At 48.4% G+C, this 25,653-nt stretch overlaps 1 long non-coding RNA gene across 1 annotated transcript; it reads left to right on the top strand.

The window, feature by feature from the left end:
• Window positions 1-55: 55 nt before the first annotated feature.
• Window positions 56-25,438, top strand: LOC118147405 (uncharacterized). Its single transcript, XR_004733777.3, has 4 exons — window positions 56-669; window positions 4,137-4,248; window positions 10,367-10,507; window positions 22,287-25,438. It is a non-coding gene; the product is annotated as an uncharacterized LOC118147405 (long non-coding RNA).
• Window positions 25,439-25,653: the final 215 nt, after the last annotated feature.

Genomic DNA, 25,653 nt, shown 5'->3' with positions numbered 1-25,653 from the left:
AGGTTACCGGTTTGTTTTTTTTTTTTCACGGAGGCGGTGGCTAGCAGCGGAAGGCGGGGCCTGCTGGGGGCGGGGCTGGCAGCCTGGGTTCGAGCCCCCTAAGCTGCGCTAGGGCTTGTCCCGTTGCCGCTCTGAGGGGAGTCCAGTACTGGGCGTTTTTACCTCAGTTCCTTATTCTGCCCCCCTCCCCCCGCCCTCCCTTGCCTTTGAGCGCTCCCTGCCCTCTTTATCCCAGGGGAGGGTGACTCGGCCTCAGGGCATCCACGGTCCTGGTAGCTGACGGGGGAATTCCTCTTGTGCCCACTAATGTTCCGTGGACACACATTTGCTCCGCACGCGCGGTCTGCAACGTAATTCGACAAGTTTGTATTTTGTTGAATTACTTTCAAAGTTTTTCTGTCCAGGGCACGTGGCTCTGCAGAGCCTTCTCCTTCTCTGGAGAACCCCAGGGACTTAAGCGGCATCCTTGCTGACAGGGTCCCCACTTTTTTCTCGGGGGCGAGGGGGCTGGCAGTGCGCTCACATGGGCGTGTGCTTTGTAAAATATGCAAAAGTGAAAGAAAAGCAATTGGCCAGGCGCTGTGGCTCACGCCTGTAATCCCAACACTTCGGGAGGCCGAGGCAGGCGAATCACAAGGTCAAGAGATTGAGACCATCCTGGCCAACAAGGTGAAATCCCGTCTTTAATAAAATACAAAAATTAGTTGGGCGTAGTGTCGCACGCCTGTAGTCCCAGCTACTCGGGAGGCTGAGGCAGGAGAATCGCTTGAACGTGGGAGGCAGAGGTTGCAGTGAACCAAGATCGTGCCACTGCTCTCCAGCCTGGGGACAGAGGGAGACTCCATCTCAAAAAAAAAAAAAATACACACACACACACACACACACACACACACACACACACACACATACATATGTATATGGGGGCAGGCTGGCCAGCAGTGGCACAATAGGTCCCACGGTTGGTTTGAACTCGGCTGCAGTGAGCCTCCCGCCTCCGCCTCCCAAAGTGCTGGGATCACAAGCAAGGGCCACCATGCCCAGCAAAAGTAAAATCTTTTTTTTTTTGAGGCGAAGTTTTGCTCTTGTTTTTTTGGAGATGGAGTCTCTTTTTTTTTTTTTCTGCTTTGACATAAGTCATCATACTAGTGTGGAGATGGAGTCTCGCTCTGTCGCCCAGACTGGAGTGCAATGACGTGATCTCAGCTAACTGCAATATCCGCCTTCTGGGTTCAAGTGATTCTCCTACCTTAGCTTACCAAGTAGCTGGGATTACAGGTGCCCACCACCACTTTCAACTAATTTTTCAATTTTTGGTAGAGACAGGGTTTCGCCGTGTTGGCCAGGCTGGTCTTGAACTGCCGACCTCAGGTGATCCTCCCGCCTTGGCCTCCCAAAGTGCGGAGATTACAGGTGTGAGCCACTGTGCTGGCCTCCTAAACCATAATTTCTATTCTTGTGACTAATGTTAGCCTAGTTCCCAGGCAGAAGGAGACCAGCTTCAGGAAAGGGGTGTTACCGTCTTTGTTTAAACTATAAACTACAAATTAAATTTCTTCCAAAGATAGTTCACCCTATGCTCAGGGATGAATGAGGACAGCGTGGAGGTTAGAAGCTAGATGAAATCAGTTAAGTTAGATCTCTTTCACTGTCTCAGTCATAATTTTGGAAAGGTGGGTTCAAAGCAGCACAGGCCGGCCCCTGCTGTCACAGACCTCACAAAACACAAATAAACGAATGAATAAATAATTACAAACTATGCTCATTACAGTAGCAGGCAGAATAATGGGCCCCTGAAGATGTCTATGTCCTAACCCCAGAATCAGGGAATGTGTTACATTACTTGGCCAAAGGGAATTCAGTTGGCAGATGAAATTAAGAATTGCTGGTCAGCTGACCTTAATTTAGGGAGATTTTCCTAGATTATCTGGATGGGCTCTGGCATCACAGGAGTCCTTAAAAGTGAAAGAGGAAGGACGGGGTGCTGTGGTTCATGCCTGTAATCCCAGCACACTGGGAGGCTGAGATGGGCAGATCACGAGGTCAGGAGTTTGAGACCAGCCTGGCCAATATAGTGAAACCCCGTGTCTACTAAAAATACAAAAATTAGCCAGGCGTAATGGCATGCACCTGTAGTCTCGCTACTTGAGAGGCTGAGGCAGAAGAATCACTTGAACCCGAGAGGTGAAGTTTGCAGTGAGCCGAGATCATACCACTGCACTCCAGCTTGGGTGACAGAGTGAGACCCCATCTAAAAAAAAAAAAAGCAGACGAGGAAGAGGAAGGCAAGAGGCAAGAACAGAGATAGTAGCATGAGGAGGACTCCACCAGGTGCTACTGGCTTTGACCATGAGGCAAGGTGGGACCTTGGAGGCAAGGAATGTGGGTGACTCTAGAAGCCAGAAAAGCAGAGCAAACAGATTCTCCCCTAGAGCTTCCAGAAGGAATACAGCCCTGCTGATGCCCTGATTGTTGCATGATAAAGCCCACATTGGACCGCTAGCCTACAGACCATAAGGTAATAAATGTGCCTGGTTTGAAGCCTCTAAGGCAGTGGTAATTTCTTGCAACAGCCACAAGAAACAAATACAATTGCCAAGAAAGAGAAAAAACAAGGGGGTGCAGTAAAAACGGTAGGGATGAGGGAGAGATGACAGCTTTAAGCAGCGTGGTCAGGGAGGCCTTTGAAGATCTAAAACTCCGACAGAGCCAAAAGGAGGGAAAGGGAAAGTTGACCGGTTTTCATGGAGATTTAAGAAGTGATTGACGGTAACAGTTTAGCATCACGCTTGATGCATAGAAAGCATTCAAAATGTAATAACTGTGGTTGTGAGATCTGCACACAGTTTTAGAAAAAATATAGCACCTGAGAGAAAAAGCCTCGCACCTTCCCGCCTCCAGGCCTTTGCTCCTGCTTCGTCCCGGGTCTGGGGCACCTTTCTCCTTGGTTCCTGCCTAGTGGAATCCTGCACTGGTGTGGAGGGCGATAAGGTCAGGGGTATTCCAGTTCCTTCCTCAAGGGCTTTAATTTCATTCTGAGCAAATTCACTGAACATGAGAATGTCTCCCGAGGTGTTTATTCCAGTCCACCCTACCTGCCTCCCTCTTCTCTCCTCTCGAGGTGAAAGGGGTGTCATAGGAATCTGGGGTGGAGGGCAAGGGGAGGCCAGTGGCATCACGGAGTCACCCAGCTTTGGGGGCTGGAAATTATAAGAAAATAGAAGGAAAAGGAACCTTCTGGTTTACTCCTTAACACCCCCACCCCACATTAAAAAAACTCTGAGGAGGCCGGGCACAGTGGCTCATGCCTGTTTGAGACCAGCCTGGGTAATATAGTGAGACTCCATCTCTACCAAAAAAATTAAAAAGAAGGAAAAACAATTAAAAATAGACAGGTGGCTCATGCCTGTAATCCCAGCACTTTGGGAGGCCGAGGCGGGTGGATCACGAGGTCAAAACATCGAGACCATCCTGGTCAACATGGTGAAACCCCATCTCTACTAAAAATACAAAAATTAGCTGGGCATGGTGGCGCGTGCCTGTAATCCCAGCTACTCGGGAGGCTGAGGCAGGAGAATTGCCTGAACCCAGGAGGCGGAGGTTGCGAAGAGCCGAGATCGCGCCATTGCACTCTAGCCTGGGTAACAAGAGTGAAACTCTCTCTCAAAAAAAAAAAAAAAAAAAAGAAAAATAGACAGGTGTATAGTGGCGCATACCTGCAGTCCTAGCCACTTGGGAGGCTGAGGCAGGAGGATCACTTGAGCACAGGAATTCAAGGCTGCAGTGAGCCGTGATCATGTCACTACACTCTAGCCTGGGCAACAGAGCAAGACCCTGTCTCCAAGAAATACAAATAAATAAATAATAAAAATATATTAAAATGTGGAGAGAAGCACACGCAGACGTTACCATATATTATTTATCATCATCATCATTTTTCACTGTATGAAGTGAGGTGGGAATTCCAGTTACTAATTCTGTTCATTATCCTGGAAACAAAATCAGTGTTCCTGGACTGTTCTTTCCAGCTCCTGAAATCATCAGGCTCATTCTTTTCCAGTTGGTGATCAGGGGTCTGCAGGAGGAATCGTCTGTTGTACTTCATAAAATATGATCGTTGTCCCTTCTGTCTCTTCCAGGGCCAGCGGCCTGGAGCTGCGTTTGATGGGCCCAGCTTGCAGCCATGGCCAACAGGACTTGCTGAAATGGTCTCAGATCCTACTCACCCAGCCTCGCCCACTCTGTGCTTAGGTACTGAGCACCCAAAGAACATCCTGAGTATGTGCCCCCAGCTCTAGAAGTCAACGAACTTTGGTTATGTAAAGTGTTTTCATCTTTTTTTTTTTTTTTTTTTTGAGACAGGGTCTCACTCTTGTCGCCCAGGCTGGAGTGCAGTGGTGCAATCTCGGCTCACTACAACCTCCGCCTCCCGGGTTCAAGCAATTCTCCTGCCTGAGCCTCCTGGGTAGCTGGAATTACAGGTGCCTGCCACCATGCCCAGCTAATTTTTATATTTTTGGTAGAGATGGGGTTTCACCATGTTGGCCAGGCTGGTCTCGAATTCCTGACCTCAGGTGATCCGCCTGCCTCGGCCTCCCAAAGTGCTGGGATTCCAGGTGTGAGCCCCTGTGCCTGGCCCTTCCAGTCTTTGTTCTTGTGTCAATATGTATATGGATCATATTTCATGTATGGGCTTATTTTTTTTAAACATAGCGTTTTATTGAACGTTTCCCATCTTAACATAAACTTCAATAACTTGACTTTGTTATTATTCTGAATGTCTTACTCATGAATAACTGTCATTCCTTTAACTAGTCCCTTTGCCAGACATTTCACTTCCCTTCCTTCTTTTCTTGTAATATTGCACTGACCACTGTACTTGTCATTTGTATTTGGTTACAAGCAAAATCTGGCTCAAGCAAGCTTAAATAGAAGAAGGCTTGTGTGTTAAGGACAGGGGCTGTCTCACAGAGCCCAGGGCAGGGGTCTAGCCTGTCTCCAGGCAAAGACCAGAACTAAGCCGTGAAAGGCACTGGGCACTGGGCTGTGAGCTCATTGTTGCTCGTTCCTCCATCTCTTAGCACATCTGCTCCATTCTTTCTTCTTCCACATCGGGGGTGACCATTGTTTCAGGTCCCTAGCGCTGCCATACAAAGTGCCATGTAGTGAAAACTACAGAAATGTATTGTCTCACAGTTCTGGAGGCTGGAAGTCTGGAATCAAGGGACTGGCCAGGCCATACTCCCTCTGAAAGCCCGGGTGCTCTCTCCTTGTCCCTCTCATATTTTGGTGGGTCTTCTGGCAGTCTTTGTCTTTCCACGACTTGTGGCTCGCATGCCTGAGCTCTGCCTCAGCCATCAAAGGGCATTCTCCCTGTGTGGCTCTCTCTTCCTCTTTGTATAAAGATACCAGACCTATTGGATTAGGGTCTGCCCTACTCCTGTGGGACTACTTCTTAATTACATCTGCAAGAAGCCTGTTTTTAAGTCAGGTCACCTTCTGAGGTACCGGGGGTTAGGAGTTCAACATATCTTTTTGGGGACACAATTCAACCCACTTAAGGGACAAGCTGAGAATGAACACAAATTATTTATTTTTTTTATTTTTTGAGATGGGCTCTAACTCTGTCACCCAGACTGGAGTGCAACAGCACAGTCACGGCTCACTGCAGCCTCGACCTTCTCGGCTTAAGAGGTCCTCCAACCCAAGCCTCCCGAGTAGCTGGCACTATAGGCACAAGCCACCATGCCTGGCTAATTTTGTATTTTTTGTAAAGATGGGGTTTCCCCATCTTGCTCAGGCTGCTCACAAACTCCTCAGCTCAAGCGATCCTCCTGCCTCAGCCTCCCACAGTGCTGGGATTATAGGTATACCACTGTGCCTAGCCTATGAATACAAATTTGTAAGCCAGATTCCAACTTCAGGGGACAGACTCTTGACAGCTGTGGATCATATGTCCAGTCCTGTCAGCCATGCCCATGGGATGGGGCCATGCTGTGGTCCTCCAGACCAGAAAAGAAAAGCAGCATTCAGAAGAGAGGCCACCGCCTCACCACAGACATCCCGAGAAATAGATTTTCTTTAATTGCATCTCCTATTTCTTGAGCTTCATTCCAAGGGAGTCATGAGCTGATGTGATTTGACTTGTCCTCACCCAAATCTTAACCTGAATTGTATCTCTCAGAATTCCCATGTGTTGTGGGAGGGACCCAGAAGGAGGTAATTAAATCATGAGGGCTGGTCTTTCCCATGCTATTCTCGTGGTAGTAAGTCTCACAATATCTGATGAGTTTATAAGGGGTTTCTGCTTTCACTTCTCTCTCATTTTTCTCTTTCTGCTGTCAAGTGAGATGTGCCTTTTGCCTCATGCCATGATTCTACGGCTTCCCAGTCATGTGGAACTGTAAGACCAATTAAACCTCTCTTCCCAGTATGGAGTATGTCTTAATCAGCAGCATGAAAACAAACTAATAGGCTGGGCATGGTGGCTCACACCTGTAATCCCAGCACTTTAGGAGGCTGAGGTGGGTGGATCACCTGAGGTCAGGAGTTCGAGACCAACCTGACCAATATGGTGAAACCCCATCTCTACTAAAAATACAAAAATTAGCCAGGCCTGGTGACTCATGCCTGTAGTCCCAGCTACTGGGGAGGTTGAGACAGGAGAATGGCTTGAACTTGGGAGGCAGAGGTTGCAGTGAGCCAAGATCATGCCACTGCACTCCAGCCCGGGTGACAGAACAAGACTCCATCTCAAAAAAGAAAGAGAGAGAGAGAGAGAGAAAGAAAGAAAGGAAGGAAGAAAGAAAGAAAGAAGAGAAGAGAAGAGAAGAGAAGAGAAGAGAAGAGAAGAGAAGAGAAGAGAAGGAAAAAAGAAAGAGAGAGAGAAAGAAAAGAAAAGAATACAGACTAACAGTAAATTGGTACCAATACAAGGGGGCGCTGCAGAAAAGTTACCTGAAAATGTGGAAGCGACTTTGGAACTGGGTAACAGGCAGAGGTTGAAACAGTTTGGAGGACTCAGAAGACAGGAAAACATGGGAAAGTTTGGAATTCCTAGAGACTTGTTGAATGGCTTTGCCCAAAATGCTGATAGCAATATGGACAATAAGGTCCAGGCTGAGGTGGTCTCCGATGGAGATGAGAAGCTTGCTGGGAACTGGAGTAAAGGTGACTATTGTTATGTTTTAGCAAGGAGACTGGCAGCATTTTGCCCCTACCCTAGAGATTTGTGAAACTTTGAACTTGAGGAAAATGATTTGGGGTATCTGGCAGAAGAGATTTCTAAGCAGCAAAGCATTCAAGAGGTGACTTGGGTGAATGTTAAAGACATTCAGTTTTATAAGGGAAGCAGAGCATAAAAGTCTGGAAAATGTGCGGCCTGACTATGCGAGAGAAAAGGAAAACCCATTTTCTGGGGAGAAATTCAAGCCAGCTGCAGAAATTTGCATAAATAGCAAGGAACCTAATGTTAATCCCCAAGACCAGAGGGAAAATGTCTCCAGGCCACATCAGAGATTTCCTGGTAGCGCCTCCCATCACAGGCCTGGAGGTCCAGGAGGAAAAAGTGGTTTTGTGGACAGGGCCCAGGGTACCCATGCTGTGTGCAGCCTAGAGACTTGGTTCCCTGTGTCGCAGCTGCTTCAGCTGAGGCTGAAAGGGGCCAACACACAGCTCATGTTGTGGCTTCGGAGGGTGGAAGCCCCAAGCCTTGGCAGCTTCCACGTGGTATTGAGCCTGCCAGGTTTGGGGACCTCCACCTAGATTTTAGAAGTTGTATGGAAATGCCTGGATGCACCAGCAAAAGTTTGCTGCAGGGGTGGGGTCATCCTAGAGAACCTCTGCTAGGGCAGTGTGGGAGGGGAAATGTGGGGTCAGAGCCCCCACACGGAGTCCCTACTGGGGCACCACCTAGTGGAGCTGTGAGAAGAGGGCCACCTTCCTCCAGACCTCAGAAAGGTAGAGCCACCAATAGCCTATACCACTTTCCAGAAAAGTGGCACTCAATGCCAGCCCACGAAAGCAGCCAGGAGGGACGCTCTACCCTGCCAAGCCACAGAGGCAGAACTGCTCAAGGCCATGGGAACCACCTCTTGCATCAGCATGACCTGGATGTGAGACCTGGACTCAAAGAAAATCATTTTGGAGCCTTAAAATTTGACCACCCTGCTGGATTTTGGACTTGCATGGGGCCTGTAGCCTCTTTGTTTTGGCCAATTTCTCCCACTTGGAATGGCTGCGTTTATCCAATACCTGTACCCCCACTGTATCTAGGAAGTAACTAGCTTGCTTTTGATTGAGGTTCAAGCAATTCTCATGCCTCAACCTCCTGAGTAGCCAGGTCTACAGGTGCTCACCACCATGCCCGGCTAATTTTCTGTATTTTGTTTTAGTAGAGATGGGATTTCACCATGTTGCCCAGGCTGGTCTTGAACTCATGAGCTCAGGTGAACCACCCACCTTGGCCTCTCAAAGTGCTGGGGTTAGAGGCATGAGCCACTGTGCCTGGCCTAATTTAACACTGATACAATACTTCATCTAATTGATTTTGTCTAATAACCCATTAATGTCCTTTTTAAAAAACAAGAAAACAAACACCATTTTCCTCTCTTTTTTACAGGCTCCAGTCTAGAGTCAGGTGTTGGACTAAACTTCAGCCTCTATTCGTTTGAAACATGTTGAGGGCCTTTTTGTGCTTTTTTTTTTTTTTTTTTTGGCATCGACACTTCGGAAGTACACAATCCCAGCTCCCCACTTTTAAAAATACGACATTCTCATTTAGGTTTTTCTGAAATTTTCTTGCAATTGGACTCAAGTCATCCAATGTGACTGGGATTTTTTCTTGGTACAGTCTTCCTGATTTCCGCAGTTAGTTTGCTTCCCAAAATCAGAGGGTGAGCTTCTACTTCATAGACTCCGGTTGTAGCAGAATTGAAGAAGGTCTCAGGGGACATGAATTCAACCTTCTGTTTTGTTGGGGGCAGAGGGTGGAGGCAACAGGCAAGGGAGAGATGTCATGTGACGTGCCCAAGACCCACACTGGGCCAAGAATGTGCTTGGCCCAGTATAGGCTTTCAAGGAATGTCCTCGTTCAACTTAGTTAAGGACATATCAAAAGCCAGAACCCAAGTTCCTCGATGCCCACATTCAAGCTCTTTCCCCAAGACTTCTTCGACTGTTCAAATCCTTCACACTTGCAATTCTTTCCTGACGCACAAACACACCCACAGCAGCTCCAGCCCACTGGGATCACTGTCCCTTTTTCTTCCACTTAGGAAGCTCATGAGTTTTCATGAGTGAAAGTGATGTTATTAAAGGGCTAACTTTAGGCCGGGGTGGTGGCTCATGCCTATAATCCTTCGGGAGTTGGGAGGTGGGCGGATCACCTGAGGTCGGGAGTTCCAGACTAGCCTGACTAACATGGAGAAACCCCGTCTCTACTAAAAATACAGCTACTTGGGAGGCTGAGGCAGGAGAATCACTTGAACCTGGGAGGCGGAGGTTGCAGTGAGCTGAGATCGCCCCATTGCACTCCAGCCTGGGCAAGAAGAGCAAAACTCCATCTCAAAAAAAATTAATAAAAAGCTAACTTTGATTACTGTCTGATTTAGATAAAAGAGTAAGTGGTTTGCAGACACGAGTACTTTATGTTACTAGCAACAAGTCACTTGCCCCACTCAGCAGCTGGTGGGACACTGTCACCACACGGCAGGTGGAGCTATGGCTGCAAACCTCCTCTGTCTAACTCTTAAGGGACTCTCAGGTGTCTATTCTGAGTTCTAGTCACCCAGGCCATCTTTCTGGATTGGCACAAAGAACTGTCCCCAAGCACCAGAGTTGAGAGTGATTGTTGCTTTAGGGCAAGTGACCAAAATCAAAGTTGCAGATTCCGGAAATTCCTTCATAGTCACAGAACTGCAGCCAGGTACTCGCTGCCTGCTACACTTCACTGCACAGCTCCCCCAGTGGGCACCCCAGGCCTTGCCAGTGGGATGGGAGTGGAGGTGATAATCCCAAATCCTTAGCAGGGTCCTCTTTCCTCTTCCACCAGGCAGAATTGTTGGACTTGGGGCACTCCAACTTCTACCATGCAGACCCCCATAGTGCCCTTGGGGACACTCGAGCAGTGACAGGGAAGGTCTACCATGCAGACCCCCACTGTGTCCTTGGGGACACTCAAGCAGTGACAGGGAAGGAACCGAAGTCTAGAATGACCGGGAAGATCAGTGCCACCCTCCAACCTGGGTGGCTCACTCCATAGCTGTTACTTTAGAGAGAAGACTCTACAGTTTTAAGCCATTGTATTTTGAAATAACTTATCACAGCAGTTTAGCTTGATTTTAACTAACACAGGGCTTAACGTTCTCAGGGTGAAGAATCTGGGCTAATGTACCCATAGAAGGAACTGGGCAGACCCAACAGGGAACATGTACCTCTTCCTGGAGGTGCTCAGGAGACACACAGTGCTTCTCTCTGGACTTTCTCATTCATTCTGAAGCTTGGGTCACAGGTAGAGTCTTATTCTCAGTGGGAATAGGCAGATGAAGCCTTTAAAAAATACTGATAAAATGCACATAACATAGGCTGGGCGTGTTGGCTCATACCTGTAATCCCAGCACTTTGGGAGGCCGAGGCAGGTGGATCACCTGAGATAGGGAGTTCAAGACTAGCCTGGCCAACATGGAGAAACATCATCTCTACTAAAAATACACAATTAGTGAGGTATGGTTGTACATGCTTGTAATCCTAGCTCCTTGGGAGGCTGAGGCAGGAGAATGGCTTGAACCTGGGAGGCAGAGGTTGTGGCGAGCCAAGATTGCGCCATTGCACTCTAGCCTGGGCAACAAAAGCAAAACCCCATCTAAGAAAGAGGGAGAGGGAGGGGGAGGGGGAGGGGGAGGGGGAGGGAGAAAAGGAAGGAAGGGAGAAAAGGAAGGAAGAAAAAAGCATGTAACATAAAATAAAATTTACCACTTGAATCTTTTTTTTTTTTTTTAGACAGGGTCTCACTCTGTCACCCAGGCTGGAGTGCAGTAGTGTGATCATGGCTTACTGCAGCCTGGACCTCCCAGTGTCAAGTGATCTTACCACCTCAGCCTCCCAAGCAGCTGGACTACAGATGCAAGCCACAATATGCCTGACTAATTTTGTATTTTTTGTTGTTGTTGTTGAGAGAGGGTTTCGCCATGTTGCCCAGGCTGGTCTCAAACTCCTGGCCTCAAGCGATTAACCCACCTCAGACTCCCAAAGTGTTGGGATTACAGGTCTGAGCCACTTTGCCCAGCTCACTTTAACCATTTTGTTTTTTGAGACGAAGTTTACTTTTGTCTCCCAGGCTGGAGTGCAATGGCCCAATCCCAACTCACTACAACCTCCGCCTCCTGGGTTCGAGTGATTCTCCTGCCTCAGCCTCCCGAGTATCTGGGATTACAGGCATATGCCACCATGCCTGGCTAACTTTGCATATTTTTTTAGTAGAGATGGGAGTTCACCGTGTTGGTCACGCTGGTCTCAAACTCCTGACCTCAGGTGATCCACCCGCCTTGGCCTCCCAAAGTGCTGGGATTACAGGCATGAGCCACTGTGCCCAGACTTTAACCATTTTTAAGCATACAGTTCAGTGGTGTTAAATGCATTCACATTGTGCAATCTTCATTTCCCGAGCTTTATATTACCCCACACTGAAACTCTGTCCCATTAAATGCCAACTCCCCACTTCCCCTCCACCTGGCCCCTGGCAATTGCCATTCTACTTTCTGTCTCTATAAATTTCACTATTCTAGACATCTCACGTAAGTAGAGTCCTACAGTACTGTCCTTTTGTGCGTGATTAATTTTACTTAGCGTAACGTCTTCAAGGTTCATTCACATTGTAGCATGTGTCAATTTCCTTCCCTCTTAAAGCTGAGTCATGTTCCATTGTATGAACAGACCTCACTGTGTTTATTCATCATCTGTTGGTGGACACTTGGGTTGTTCCCACCTTTTGGCTATTGTGAACAGATGGCGGCTCCTGCTCTGGGGGTTTCCTCTACTTACCGGGTGCATTAGCTGGGGAGGTTGTTGGACACCTTATGGGACTTTTCCTTGATAGGGAGTAGGCAGGAGAAGACACTGAGGCTGAAAGTGAGAGAGAGAAGAGATGACTGAGGCGGGAAAGGGGAAACTATTATTGAATGCTCACCATATGCCAGGCTTCACATATTTACATATGTGAACCTGTTCAAACTGCTTTTGTTAATCAACAAAAAGTTACAGTGCTGAAAAATCCTATTCCTGAAAAAGCACAGACTGTCATAAACTGTGCTATTTGATATAAATAGAGTAAGAACGGAATATCCTTCTTTTGTCTGAAGGACCTGAGTCATTTTAACACTGAGAAGCAGCCTTGATTTCCAACCCAGGGCTTTCTGGACGCAGCATTGCACATTTATCTTAACTCCATCATTTCCAAGGAAAGAGGAACGAACCTCCATCCACTTCACAGCCCAGATCTGACCATAATTCCTTTATACACAGTCGTGTTTTGCTTTGAGTCTACGAAAACAGTGCTTTATTTAAATCTCACCTACATCCTTCCCTTCTCCAATACCCTATGGTAATCCTGTGGGCTTGCTTGGTTAGAGTTGCCCCGTGGGTCCTCTGAGGCGCCCTCTCTTGTTGCAGTGATCTGAGAAGCCTCCCTTTGCTGGCCCGCAGGTTCGCCCTGGTGGTCTCTATTAGATGGGCACCATGTGTCGTGTTTCATTTAATCCTCTCGGCAGCCCTGGTGGTCTCTATTAGATGGACCATGTGTCGTGTGTCATTTAATCCTCTCGGCAGCCCTGGTGGTCTCTATTAGATGGGCACCATGTGTCGTGTTTCATTTAATCCTCTCGGCAGCCCTGGTGGTCTCTATTAGATGGACCATGTGTCGTGTGTCATTTAATCCTCTCGGCAGCCCTGGTGGTCTCTATTAGATGGACCATGTGTCGTGTTTCATTTAATCCTCTCGGCAGCCCTGGTGGTCTCTATTAGATGGGGCACCATGTGTCGTGTTTCATTTAATCCTCTCGGCAGCCCTGGTGGTCTCTATTAGATGGGCACCATGTGTCGTGTTTCATTTAATCCTCTCGGCAGCCCTGGTGGTCTCTATTAGATGGACCATGTGTCGTGTGTCATTTAATCCTCTCGGCAGCCCTGGTGGTCTCTATTAGATGGGGGCACCATGTGTCGTGTGTCATTTAATCCTCTCGGCAGCCCTGGTGGTCTCTATTAGATGGACCATGTGTCGTGTTTCATTTAATCCTCTCGGCAGCCCTGGTGGTCTCTATTAGATGGGGGCACCATGTGTCGTGTTTCATTTAATCCTCTCGGCAGCCCTGGTGGTCTCTATTAGATGGGCACCATGTGTCGTGTTTCATTTAATCCTCTCGGCAGCCCTGGTGGTCTCTATTAGATGGACCATGTGTCGTGTGTCATTTAATCCTCTCGGCAGCCCTGGTGGTCTCTATTAGATGGGGGCACCATGTGTCGTGTGTCATTTAATCCTCTCGGCAGCCCTGGTGGTCTCTATTAGATGGGGGCACCGTGTGTCGTGTTTCATTTAATCCTCTCGGCAGCCCTGGTGGTCTCTATTAGATGGGGCACCATGTGTCGTGTTTCATTTAATCCTCTCGGCAGCCCTGGTGGTCTCTATTAGATGGGGCATGTGTCGTGTTTCATTTAATCCTCTCGGCAGCCCTGGTGGTCTCTATTAGATGGGGGCACCATGTGTCGTGTGTCATTTAATCCTCTCGGCAGCCCTGGTGGTCTCTATTAGATGGGGCACCATGTGTCGTGTTTCATTTAATCCTCTCGGCAGCCCTGGTGGTCTCTATTAGATGGGGGCACCATGTGTCGTGTGTCATTTAATCCTCTCGGCAGCCCTGGTGGTCTCTATTAGATGGGGCATGTGTCGTGTGTCATTTAATCCTCTCGGCAGCCCTGGTGGTCTCTATTAGATGGGGCATGTGTCGTGTGTCATTTAATCCTCTCGGCAGCCCTGGTGCTCTCTATTAGATGGACCATGTGTCGTGTTTCATTTAATCCTCTCGGCAGCCCTGGTGGTCTCTATTAGATGGACCATGTGTCGTGTTTCATTTAATCCTCTCGGCAGCCCTGGTGGTCTCTATTAGATGGACCATGTGTCGTGTGTCATTTAATCCTCTCGGCAGCCCTGGTGGTCTCTATTAGATGGGGCATGTGTCGTGTTTCATTTAATCCTCTCGGCAGCCCTGGTGGTCTCTATTAGATGGGGGCACCATGTGTCGTGTGTCATTTAATCCTCTCGGCAGCCCTGGTGGTCTCTATTAGATGGGGCACCATGTGTCGTGTTTCATTTAATCCTCTCGGCAGCCCTGGTGGTCTCTATTAGATGGGGGCACCATGTGTCGTGTGTCATTTAATCCTCTCGGCAGCCCTGGTGGTCTCTATTAGATGGGGGCACCATGTGTCGTGTTTCATTTAATCCTCTCGGCAGCCCTGGTGGTCTCTATTAGATGGACCATGTGTCGTGTTTCATTTAATCCTCTCGGCAGCCCTGGTGGTCTCTATTAGATGGGGGCATGTGTCGTGTTTCATTTAATCCTCTCGGCAGCCCTGGTGGTCTCTATTAGATGGGGCACCATGTGTCGTGTTTCATTTAATCCTCTCGGCAGCCCTGGTGGTCTCTATTAGATGGGGGCACCATGTGTCGTGTGTCATTTAATCCTCTCGGCAGCCCTGGTGGTCTCTATTAGATGGACCATGTGTCGTGTTTCATTTAATCCTCTCGGCAGCCCTGGTGGTCTCTATTAGATGGACCATGTGTCGTGTGTCATTTAATCCTCTCGGCAGCCCTGGTGGTCTCTATTAGATGGGGCACCATGTGTCGTGTGTCATTTAATCCTCTCGGCAGTCCTGGTGGTCTCTATTAGATGGGGCATGTGTCGTGTGTCATTTAATCCTCTCGGCAGCCCTGGTGGTCTCTATTAGATGGGGCACCATGTGTCGTGTGTCATTTAATCCTCTCGGCAGTCCTGGTGGTCTCTATTAGATGGGGCATGTGTCGTGTGTCATTTAATCCTCTCGGCAGCCCTGGTGGTCTCTATTAGATGGGGCACCATGTGTCGTGTGTCATTTAATCCTCTCGGCAGTCCTGGTGGTCTCTATTAGATGGGGCATGTGTCGTGTGTCATTTAATCCTCTCGGCAGCCCTGGTGGTCTCTATTAGATGGGGCACCATGTGTCGTGTGTCATTTAATCCTCTCGGCAGCCCTGGTGGTCTCTATTAGATGGACCATGTGTCGTGTTTCATTTAATCCTCTCGGCAGCCCTGGTGGTCTCTATTAGATGGGGCATGTGTCGTGTGTCATTTAATCCTCTCGGCAGCCCTGGTGGTCTCTATTATATGGACCATGTGTCGTGTTTCATTTAATCCTCTCGGCAGCCCTGGTGGTCTCTATTAGATGGACCATGTGTCGTGTTTCATTTAATCCTCTCGGCAGCCCTGGTGGTCTCTATTAGATGGGGCACCATGTGTCGTGTGTCATTTAATCCTCTCGGCAGCCCTGGTGGTCTCTATTAGATGGGGCACCATGTGTCGTGTTTCATTTAATCCTCTCGGCAGCCCTGGTGGTCTCTATTAGATGGACCATGTGTCGTGTTTCATTTAATCCTCTCGGCAGCCCTGGTGGTCTCTATTAGATGGGGCACCATGTGTCGTGTGTCATTTAATCCTCTCGGCAGCCCTGGTGGTCTCTATTAGATGGACCATGTGTCGTGTTTCATTTAATCCTCTCGGCAGCCCTGGTGGTCTCTATTAGATGGGGGCACCATGTGTCGTGTTTCATTTAATCCTCTCGGCAGCCCTGGTGGTCTCTATTAGATGGACCATGTGTCGTGTTTCATTTAATCCTCTCGGCAGCCCTGGTGGTCTCTATTAGATGGGGCATGTGTCGTGTTTCATTTAATCCTCTCGGCAGCCCTGGTGGTCTCTATTAGATGGACCATGTGTCGTGTTTCATTTAATCCTCTCGGCAGCCCTGGTGGTCTCTATTAGATGGGGGCACCATGTGTCGTGTTTCATTTAATCCTCTCGGCAGCCCTGGTGGTCTCTATTAGATGGACCATGTGTCGTGTTTCATTTAATCCTCTCGGCAGCCCTGGTGGTCTCTATTAGATGGACCATGTGTCGTGTTTCATTTAATCCTCTCGGCAGCCCTGGTGGTCTCTATTAGATGGGGGCACCATGTGTCGTGTTTCATTTAATCCTCTCGGCAGCCCTGGTGGTCTCTATTAGATGGACCATGTGTCGTGTTTCATTTAATCCTCTCGGCAGCCCTGGTGGTCTCTATTAGATGGGGCATGTGTCGTGTTTCATTTAATCCTCTCGGCAGCCCTGGTGGTCTCTATTAGATGGACCATGTGTCGTGTGTCATTTAATCCTCTCGGCAGCCCTGGTGGTCTCTATTAGATGGACCATGTGTCGTGTTTCATTTAATCCTCTCGGCAGCCCTGGTGGTCTCTATTAGATGGGGCACCATGTGTCGTGTGTCATTTAATCCTCTCGGCAGCCCTGGTGGTCTCTATTACATGGGGCATGTGTCGTGTGTCATTTAATCCTCTCGGCAGCCCTGGTGGTCTCTATTAGATGGGGCACCATGTGTCGTGTGTCATTTAATCCTCTCGGCAGTCCTGGTGGTCTCTATTAGATGGGGGCACCATGTGTCGTGTGTCATTTAATCCTCTCGGCAGCCCTGGTGGTCTCTATTAGATGGGGCACCATGTGTCGTGTGTCATTTAATCCTCTCGGCAGCCCTGGTGGTCTCTATTAGATGGGGCACCATGTGTCGTGTTTCATTTAATCCTCTCGGCAGCCCTGGTGGTCTCTATTAGATGGGGCATGTGTCGTGTTTCATTTAATCCTCTCGGCAGCCCTGGTGGTCTCTATTAGATGGACCATGTGTCGTGTGTCATTTAATCCTCTCGGCAGCCCTGGTGGTCTCTATTAGATGGGGCACCATGTGTCGTGTGTCATTTAATCCTCTCGGCAGCCCTGGTGGTCTCTATTAGATGGACCATGTGTCGTGTTTCATTTAATCCTCTCGGCAGCCCTGGTGGTCTCTATTAGATGGGGCATGTGTCGTGTGTCATTTAATCCTCTCGGCAGCCCTGGTGGTCTCTATTAGATGGGGCATGTGTCGTGTTTCATTTAATCCTCTCGGCAGCCCTGGTGGTCTCTATTAGATGGGGCATGTGTCGTGTGTCATTTAATCCTCTCGGCAGCCCTGGTGGTCTCTATTAGATGGGGCACCACGTGTCGTGTGTCATTTAATCCTCTCGGCAGTCCTGGTGGTCTCTATTAGATGGGGGCACCATGTGTCGTGTGTCATTTAATCCTCTCGGCAGCCCTGGTGGTCTCTATTAGATGGGGCACCATGTGTCGTGTTTCATTTAATCCTCTCGGCAGCCCTGGTGGTCTCTATTAGATGGGGCATGTGTCGTGTTTCATTTAATCCTCTCGGCAGCCCTGGTGGTCTCTATTAGATGGACCATGTGTCGTGTGTCATTTAATCCTCTCGGCAGCCCTGGTGGTCTCTATTAGATGGGGCACCATGTGTCGTGTGTCATTTAATCCTCTCGGCAGCCCTGGTGGTCTCTATTAGATGGGGCATGTGTCGTGTTTCATTTAATCCTCTCGGCAGCCCTGGTGGTCTCTATTAGATGGACCATGTGTCGTGTGTCATTTAATCCTCTCGGCAGCCCTGGTGGTCTCTATTAGATGGGGGCACCATGTGTCGTGTGTCATTTAATCCTCTCGGCAGCCCTGGTGGTCTCTATTAGATGGACCATGTGTCGTGTTTCATTTAATCCTCTCGGCAGCCCTGGTGGTCTCTATTAGATGGGGGCATGTGTCGTGTGTCATTTAATCCTCTCGGCAGCCCTGGTGGTCTCTATTAGATGGGGGCACCATGTGTCGTGTGTCATTTAATCCTCTCGGCAGCCCTGGTGGTCTCTATTAGATGGACCATGTGTCGTGTGTCATTTAATCCTCTCGGCAGCCCTGGTGGTCTCTATTAGATGGGGGCACCATGTGTCGTGTGTCATTTAATCCTCTCGGCAGCCCTGGTGGTCTCTATTAGATGGACCATGTGTCGTGTTTCATTTAATCCTCTCGGCAGCCCTGGTGGTCTCTATTAGATGGACCATGTGTCGTGTTTCATTTAATCCTCTCGGCAGCCCTGGTGGTCTCTATTAGATGGGGCACCATGTGTCGTGTGTCATTTAATCCTCTCGGCAGCCCTGGTGGTCTCTATTAGATGGACCATGTGTCGTGTTTCATTTAATCCTCTCGGCAGCCCTGGTGGTCTCTATTAGATGGGGCACCATGTGTCGTGTTTCATTTAATCCTCTCGGCAGCCCTGGTGGTCTCTATTAGATGGGGCATGTGTCGTGTTTCATTTAATCCTCTCGGCAGCCCTGGTGGTCTCTATTAGATGGGGCATGTGTCGTGTGTCATTTAATCCTCTCGGCAGCCCTGGTGGTCTCTATTAGATGGGGCACCATGTGTCGTGTGTCATTTAATCCTCTCGGCAGTCCTGGTGGTCTCTATTAGATGGGGGCACCATGTGTCGTGTGTCATTTAATCCTCTCGGCAGCCCTGGTTGTCTCTATTAGATGGGGCACCATGTGTCGTGTTTCATTTAATCCTCTCGGCAGCCCTGGTGGTCTCTATTAGATGGGGCATGTGTCGTGTTTCATTTAATCCTCTCGGCAGCCCTGGTGGTCTCTATTAGATGGACCATGTGTCGTGTGTCATTTAATCCTCTCGGCAGCCCTGGTGGTCTCTATTAGATGGGGCACCATGTGTCGTGTGTCATTTAATACTCTCGGCAGCCCTGGTGGTCTCTATTAGATGGGGCATGTGTCGTGTTTCATTTAATCCTCTCGGCAGCCCTGGTGGTCTCTATTAGATGGACCATGTGTCGTGTGTCATTTAATCCTCTCGGCAGCCCTGGTGGTCTCTATTAGATGGGGGCACCATGTGTCGTGTTTCATTTAATCCTCTCGGCAGCCCTGGTGGTCTCTATTAGATGGGGCATGTGTCGTGTGTCATTTAATCCTCTCGGCAGTCCTGGTGGTCTCTATTAGATGGGGCATGTGTCGTGTGTCATTTAATCCTCTCGGCAGCCCTGGTGGTCTCTATTAGATGGGGCATGTGTCGTGTTTCATTTAATCCTCTCGGCAGCCCTGGTGGTCTCTATTAGATGGGGCATGTGTCGTGTGTCATTTAATCCTCTCGGCAGCCCTGGTGGTCTCTATTAGATGGGGCATGTGTCGTGTGTCATTTAATCCTCTCGGCAGCCCTGGTGGTCTCTATTAGATGGGGCATGTGTCGTGTTTCATTTAATCCTCTCGGCAGCCCTGGTGGTCTCTATTAGATGGGGGCACCATGTGTCGTGTTTCATTTAATCCTCTCGGCAGCCCTGCAGTTAGATGTGACTAGTCACTTTACCGAGGGAGACGCTGAAGTCCGGAGGTGCTCTTGGCATGGTGAAGTGGCCTCGTTGCCTGGGGTAATACCTGTGTTTCATGTCTCATGGTCATGGATTAAAGACATGGATCCACAAAGAGTGAGGTTAAGAGCAGAAGTTTAATAGGTGAAAGAGACAGAATAGCTCTCTGTTACAGAGAGGGGTCCTGGAAAAGTAGGTTGTTGATCTGTGGTTAAGTATAGGGTGTTTTATAGATGAGTTGGTGGGAAGGTGGTGTCTGATGTACAGAGGGCATGAAAAATTGGTTAGGACCAGGTATGCCACTTGTATAGAGCATCAATTTCTGGCAACCCCCAGCCCAGGATTTTATTACATAGGTGGATTTTCAGTTGGAGTTGTGTCACGTGGCCCATTTCTTTTATACTGTGTACGTGTTAACAGAGAAGGGGAAGATGGCGCTTCCATGGTGGACACGTCCAGCCCCCAGGTAGCCCCTTCTCTATAGATGTCATTGTTGCCATCCCCCGTGTAAGTTTCTAGCTTGTTTATCTATGCCTGTAGTTTGATTTTTCTGGCTATTCTTTGTTAGGAAATAAAATAATTTCTTGGGCTGTTTTTTGTTAGAAGGGAAGTTCTGTCGAGGACTGTTTTGTCTTCACTATCTGTCTAAATAATTGCTTTCTGTCTCCTTTATCAATGGCACCACTGGGGTGGCCCGAAGCCAGGGAGCTGGGCTGGCTCGCTCACATGGCTGGAAGTTGGTGCTGATGTTGGCTGGGTCCTCAGCTGGGGCTGGTGGTCAGCACACCTGCAGAGCTTCTCCTGGAGGTCTCTTCTCGTGGATACAGGGGTGTCTTTTCTCCTCTGGAAGCTGTGTTCCGAGAGTGAACATCCTAAGGGTCAGGAACAGGAAGCTCCCAGTTCAAGGCCTGGGTCTGGAGACTGACCCTGGTTGAGCAGGTCTTTGGGCCCAGGATGAAGGGGGAGGGGATGTAGACTCTACCTCCCAGTGAGATGCTGGCCACAGGATTTTCAGGTCGTGTTTTAAAACAGCAGCCTTCAGAGATTTGGAATGCCCTCTTCTCACTTTTCTGTTGTTGAAATATTGTCCATCCTTTATAGCCCAGCTGAAATCTATCTCCTTCCTTCTCCCTCTCTTGCCTCTCAGTTGAAATTAATCATGGGCTCAGCTCTTCTGAAGCTCACCCTTGTCTGTTGCTTCCAGTCTCTACCGTTGCACGGTAAGCCAGTGGAGGGCAAGATTCAGCTAATCAATTTTGCCTGTTTGTAGGGACTGACAGAGTGCCCCTGACATAGACAACAGGCACCCTGCATATGAATGTTAAAAAATGAATAGTTGCTGTGAAGCCAAGGGGTAGAGGGATGAGAAACAGGGGTCGGGGGACAGCAGTCCCTGATTTCCCCAGGAGGCCTCCGGCTGTGTGGTTGGGTGTTGCTTTCTGTTCAGCAGTATTTGGATGTATGCTGAGCAAACATCTAGAAAGAGGAAGTACTGTTGGAGAACTCAGCAATTCAGCACTTCTCCCTCTACAGGGTTGTAAGTGTTTCTGTGGCTTTAAAGATTCTAGCCAAGGACAATAATAAATTATTATTGGGATTTTCTGAGACAGGGTCTCATTCTGTCGTGCAGACTGGAGTGCAGTGATGCGATCATGGCTGCAGCCTTGACTTCCTAGGCTTAAGTGATCCCTGTGCCTCAGGCTCCCCAGTAATTGTGATCATAGGCACATGCCACTATGCCCAGCTAAATGTTTTATTATCTGTAGAGACAGAACCTCACGATGTTAACCCGGCTGGTCTTGAACTCCTGGGCTCAAGTGATCCACCTCAGCCTCCCAAAATTCTGGGATTACAGGCTTGAGCCACCACACCCAGCCTTACATAAACAATTATTTTTATTTTTATTTTTTTGAGACAGAGTCTGTTGCCCAGGCTGGAGTGCAGTGATGTGATCATGGCTCACTGCAGCCTCAACCTCCTGGGCTCAAGTGATCCTCACACCTCAGCCTCCCAAGTAGGGACTACAAGTGTGCACTACCATGCCCAGCTAATTTTTTAATTTTTTGTAGAAATGGGGTTTCACCATGTTACCGAGGCTTGTCTTGAACTCTTGGGCTCAGCCTACCTCAGCCTCCTAGAGAATTGGGATTATAGGCCTGAGCCACTGCACCTGGCCATTAATGATTTTTAATGTAGTACAGCAAACCCGGATAAGTGGGCACGTGCTCCGTCCTGGGACTCATTGATAAGGAGGCACTCAGGAGAGTGATAATATCTCCGCCCCCTATGCCATCTAACAAGTCAAATAGGTAGCTTGGGATGGATGCAGTAGCATTTGGATATATGTTCTGGCCTGGCTTTACTAAACAATTTGCAAGGCTTCTAGGCAAAGCTAAAAGCAAAGCATATGGTGGCCACTACAAAAGTGAGGTCTGAGCCTTTGCTATGAATGTTGCCTCTCTAGCCTGTCTGGGAAGATGAGCTGTGAGCACAGCTTCCTGCGGACAAGACGAGGCCTCCGCTTTGTGAATCCCCCCCAATGCCTGGTCTCCAGCCGCATCTTTGATGTAGGCCACGGTCAGTTTTTCAGCACTGTCTCCCCATGGCTGGTCTGGGGCCGATCGGAGAGTATTCCAGTGCCTTGGGGTGGTTTGTGTTAATCCACTGGGTAGGATTGGATAGGTAGCGGTGGATAATTTGCTATGACTCCTTTCTCCAGAAGTAGAGGTGGCCAGGACAAATCACCTTGCTTATTTTCTTCTTGTGTTTCAGAGGTTAAAGCTCGAATGCCAAAGAATCCAAGGGACAAATCCCAAGGGTGCAGTCTAATTGGCGGCAGCCGAGTTCTCCTGCCATGGAATCATTCTCTCTCTTCTCCATCCACGCTGGCACTTGCTGCTTGGAATATAGCAGCTGCTTCCCAATTCTTTGTCAGACCTCTAGCCTCTCACTGCCGCTAATTCACAGGCTGCCAGGAGGTTACTCCTAAAACTTCCTTCAGTTCTTGTTACAGCTTATGTGAACTTCAGAATAAAGTGGAAGAGGGTTAGGGAGAAGGAAAGAAATCTCCATTCGGTGCCAGCAAACACTCTGACATCTGTATCAATGATACCACCCAATCCCGTTGCTTAAGCCCCAAACCTCACTGGGTTCTCTTTCCATCACCACCTCCCAACATCCTCTAGCAATAATAATTCCAGTACCAAAACATATTCAAATCTGCTGACATTTTCCCCTCTTTCTCACAATTAACTCCATCTTAGTTCCAAATGGCTGTGGGACTTTTGCTGTAGCCCCTTAGGTCACCAGTGTTGGTTCCACACTGTAGCAGATGCTATGGTGTGTAGCCCAGACCCCACTTCACAAGGGGACACTCATGCCTCCAGCCATGGGGAGTGTTGACTGCTGTTGCTTCATGGCTGTGTCCTTCCATTGCCTAAAAAATGCTGCCGTGCCCAAGGTTATGCCCCCTTCCTGGAGGCAGCTTACATCCCATGATTGATTGATTTGGGGATACAAAGGATGGCCCTCCTTGTCTCAGTTTGGGACAACCCTGAAGGCCCTTCCCAGCTTTAAGCTCCCTGTGGGGTCCACTGAGGCCCTTGTAAGCACCCGCATCACGATTCAGCTTCACGATGTAGCTTTTCCTGCCTGGTCTCATTTTTGCCACTTCCTCGTTGGTGTCATTGCCAAGAGCACTCTCCAGTAAACTCTTGTGCTGCCCCCCCTCAGCTGTGTAGCAACCCTGAGTGGCTTCTAGCAGCGACATCCAGCCAGCAGAATTCCATCCCCTTGCCACAGTTATTGGCCAGGAAGAGGTTTGTCACCACAATAGCCACTAAGCCAAGTGGCCAGTGGCATTCACATGGACACAGTGATTGTTCCAGGGTAAGCATGTGACATATATTAAACCAATCAGAGTGAAGCTCTGGACTTTGGTCAGCGGCTGGGAGAAGAGTTGCATTTGCTTGTGTAGAAGCATGGAGCCCTGTTTTCCCTGCAAACCACCCGGCAAGACGAGGAAAACTCACATGAGGATGAAGCTGAAGGGGGCAGAGCTGAAACAGTCATGGAGAAATGGAGCCAATCCCTGATCAGTGTCTGAAGACTGCCGTTCAGCTGGACTTTCCAGTTATTGGAATATGAACTCATTTTTATTGTTTGAGCAAATTTGATTTGGGTTTCTATTTTCGCTATTTTCACTCTCCGTATCTGTGGCGGTTAATACTGAGTGTCAGCATGATTGGATTGAAGGATGCAAAGTTTTGATCCTGGGTGTGCCTGTGAGGGTGTTGCCTAAGGAGAGTCACAGTGGAGTCAGTGGATGGGAAAAGGCAGACCCGCCCTTCATCTGGGTGGGCACCATCTAATCAGCTGCCAGTGTAGCTAGAATATAGAACAAGTAGAAAAGCGTGAAAAGGCTAGACTGGCTGAGCCTCCCAGCCTTCATCTTTCTCCCAGAATCCACCAGGCTGGATTCTTCCTGCCCTCGAACATTGGACGCCAAGTTCTTCCGTTTGGGGACTCAGACTGTCTCTTCTTGCTCTTCAGCTTGCAGATGGCCTATTGTGGGACCTTGTGATTGTGTGACTTAATAAACTCCCCTTTACATATATATCTATCTATCTCCTATTAGTTCTGTCCCTCTAGAGTACCCTGACTAATACGGTATCTTAAAATTCTTTTTTTCACAAAGTAGAGTCTTATGGATTCTTGAAAAAGTTTAAATTAGTTCATACTCCTCTCCCCTACTTAAAACTCTCCAATGGGCTACAGAAGAAAAATAGACAATTTGGAATTCATCAAATTAAAACCTTCTGTGCTTCAAAGGGCACTATCATGAAAGTGACAACCCACAGCGTGGGATAAAACATCTGCAATGATGTCTCTGGTAATGAACTTGTATCTAGAATGTCTAAGGAATGATTACAACTCAATAATAAAAAGACAAAAGATCCAATTTAAACATGAGCAAAGGATCCGAGTAGACATTTCTCCAAGGAAGACATACAAATGGCCAATAAGTACATGAAAAGATGCTCAACGTCATCAGTTATCAGAGAAATGTCCATCAAAACCACAATGAGAAATAACTTCATACCCACTAGCAAGGCTAGAATCGAAGGCAGAGGATAACGAGTGTTGGTGAAGATGAAGAGACACTGGAACCCTCCTGCACCGGCCGTTGGGAATGTGAAATGGCTCGACCGCTTTGGAGAACAGTCTGTTAGCTCCTCAGACCATACAACAGTTACCATGTGATCCAGAAATTCCACTCCTAGGCATCTACCCAGGAAAAATGAAAACACATGTCCATACAAAACACGTACAGGAATGTTTTGGCAGCATTATTCATCATAATCAAAAGGCTGAAATAAATGTTCATCGGGCTGGGCGCGGTGGCTCACGCCTGTAATCCCAGCACTTTGGGAGGCCGAGGCGGGTAGATCACGAGGTCAAGAGATTGAGACCATCCAGGTCAACATGGTGAAACCCCGTCTCTACTAAAAATACAAAAAATTAGCTGGACACAGTGGTGCGTGCCTGTAATCCCAGCTACTCGGGAGGCTGAGGCAGGAGAATTGCCTGAGCCCAGGAGACGGGGAGGTTGCGATGAGCCGAGATTGCGCCATTGCACTCCAGCCTGGGTAACAAGAGCGAAACTCCGTCTCAAAAAAAAATAAAAAATAAATGTTCATCCCATGACGAATGGATAAACAACATATGTCATGTCTATGCAATGGAAATATTATTCAGCCATTGAGAGGAATGAAGCACAGTGGCATGCCCTGATAGGGACTGGCTGTGATGACATATGCTGAGTGGAAGAAGCCAGACACCAGAAAACCACATACGTGTTTACTTTCATATCCAAGTTGGGAACAAGGAAATCTATAGAAACAGAAAGTAGGTTTGTGCCTGTCTAGGGCTGGGAGTTGGGAGGGGTGTTTGCGTATATCTGTAAATTTACTAAAAACCATCAAATAATAACTTTTTTTTTTCAAGACAGGATTTTGCTCTTGTCACCCAGGCTGGAGTACAATGGCGTGATCTTGGCTCACTGCAACCTCCGCCTCCCAGGTTCAAGTGATTCTCTTGCCTCAGCCTCCTGGGTAGCTGGAATTAAAGGTGTGCGCCA

Source organism: Callithrix jacchus, chromosome 14, assembly GCF_049354715.1.
Source record: "Callithrix jacchus isolate 240 chromosome 14, calJac240_pri, whole genome shotgun sequence".
In the NCBI taxonomy this organism is placed as follows: Eukaryota; Metazoa; Chordata; class Mammalia; order Primates; family Cebidae; genus Callithrix; species Callithrix jacchus.
Note: the sequence above shows the minus strand (reverse complement) of the source record. Positions and strands in the feature narration are given on the sequence as shown.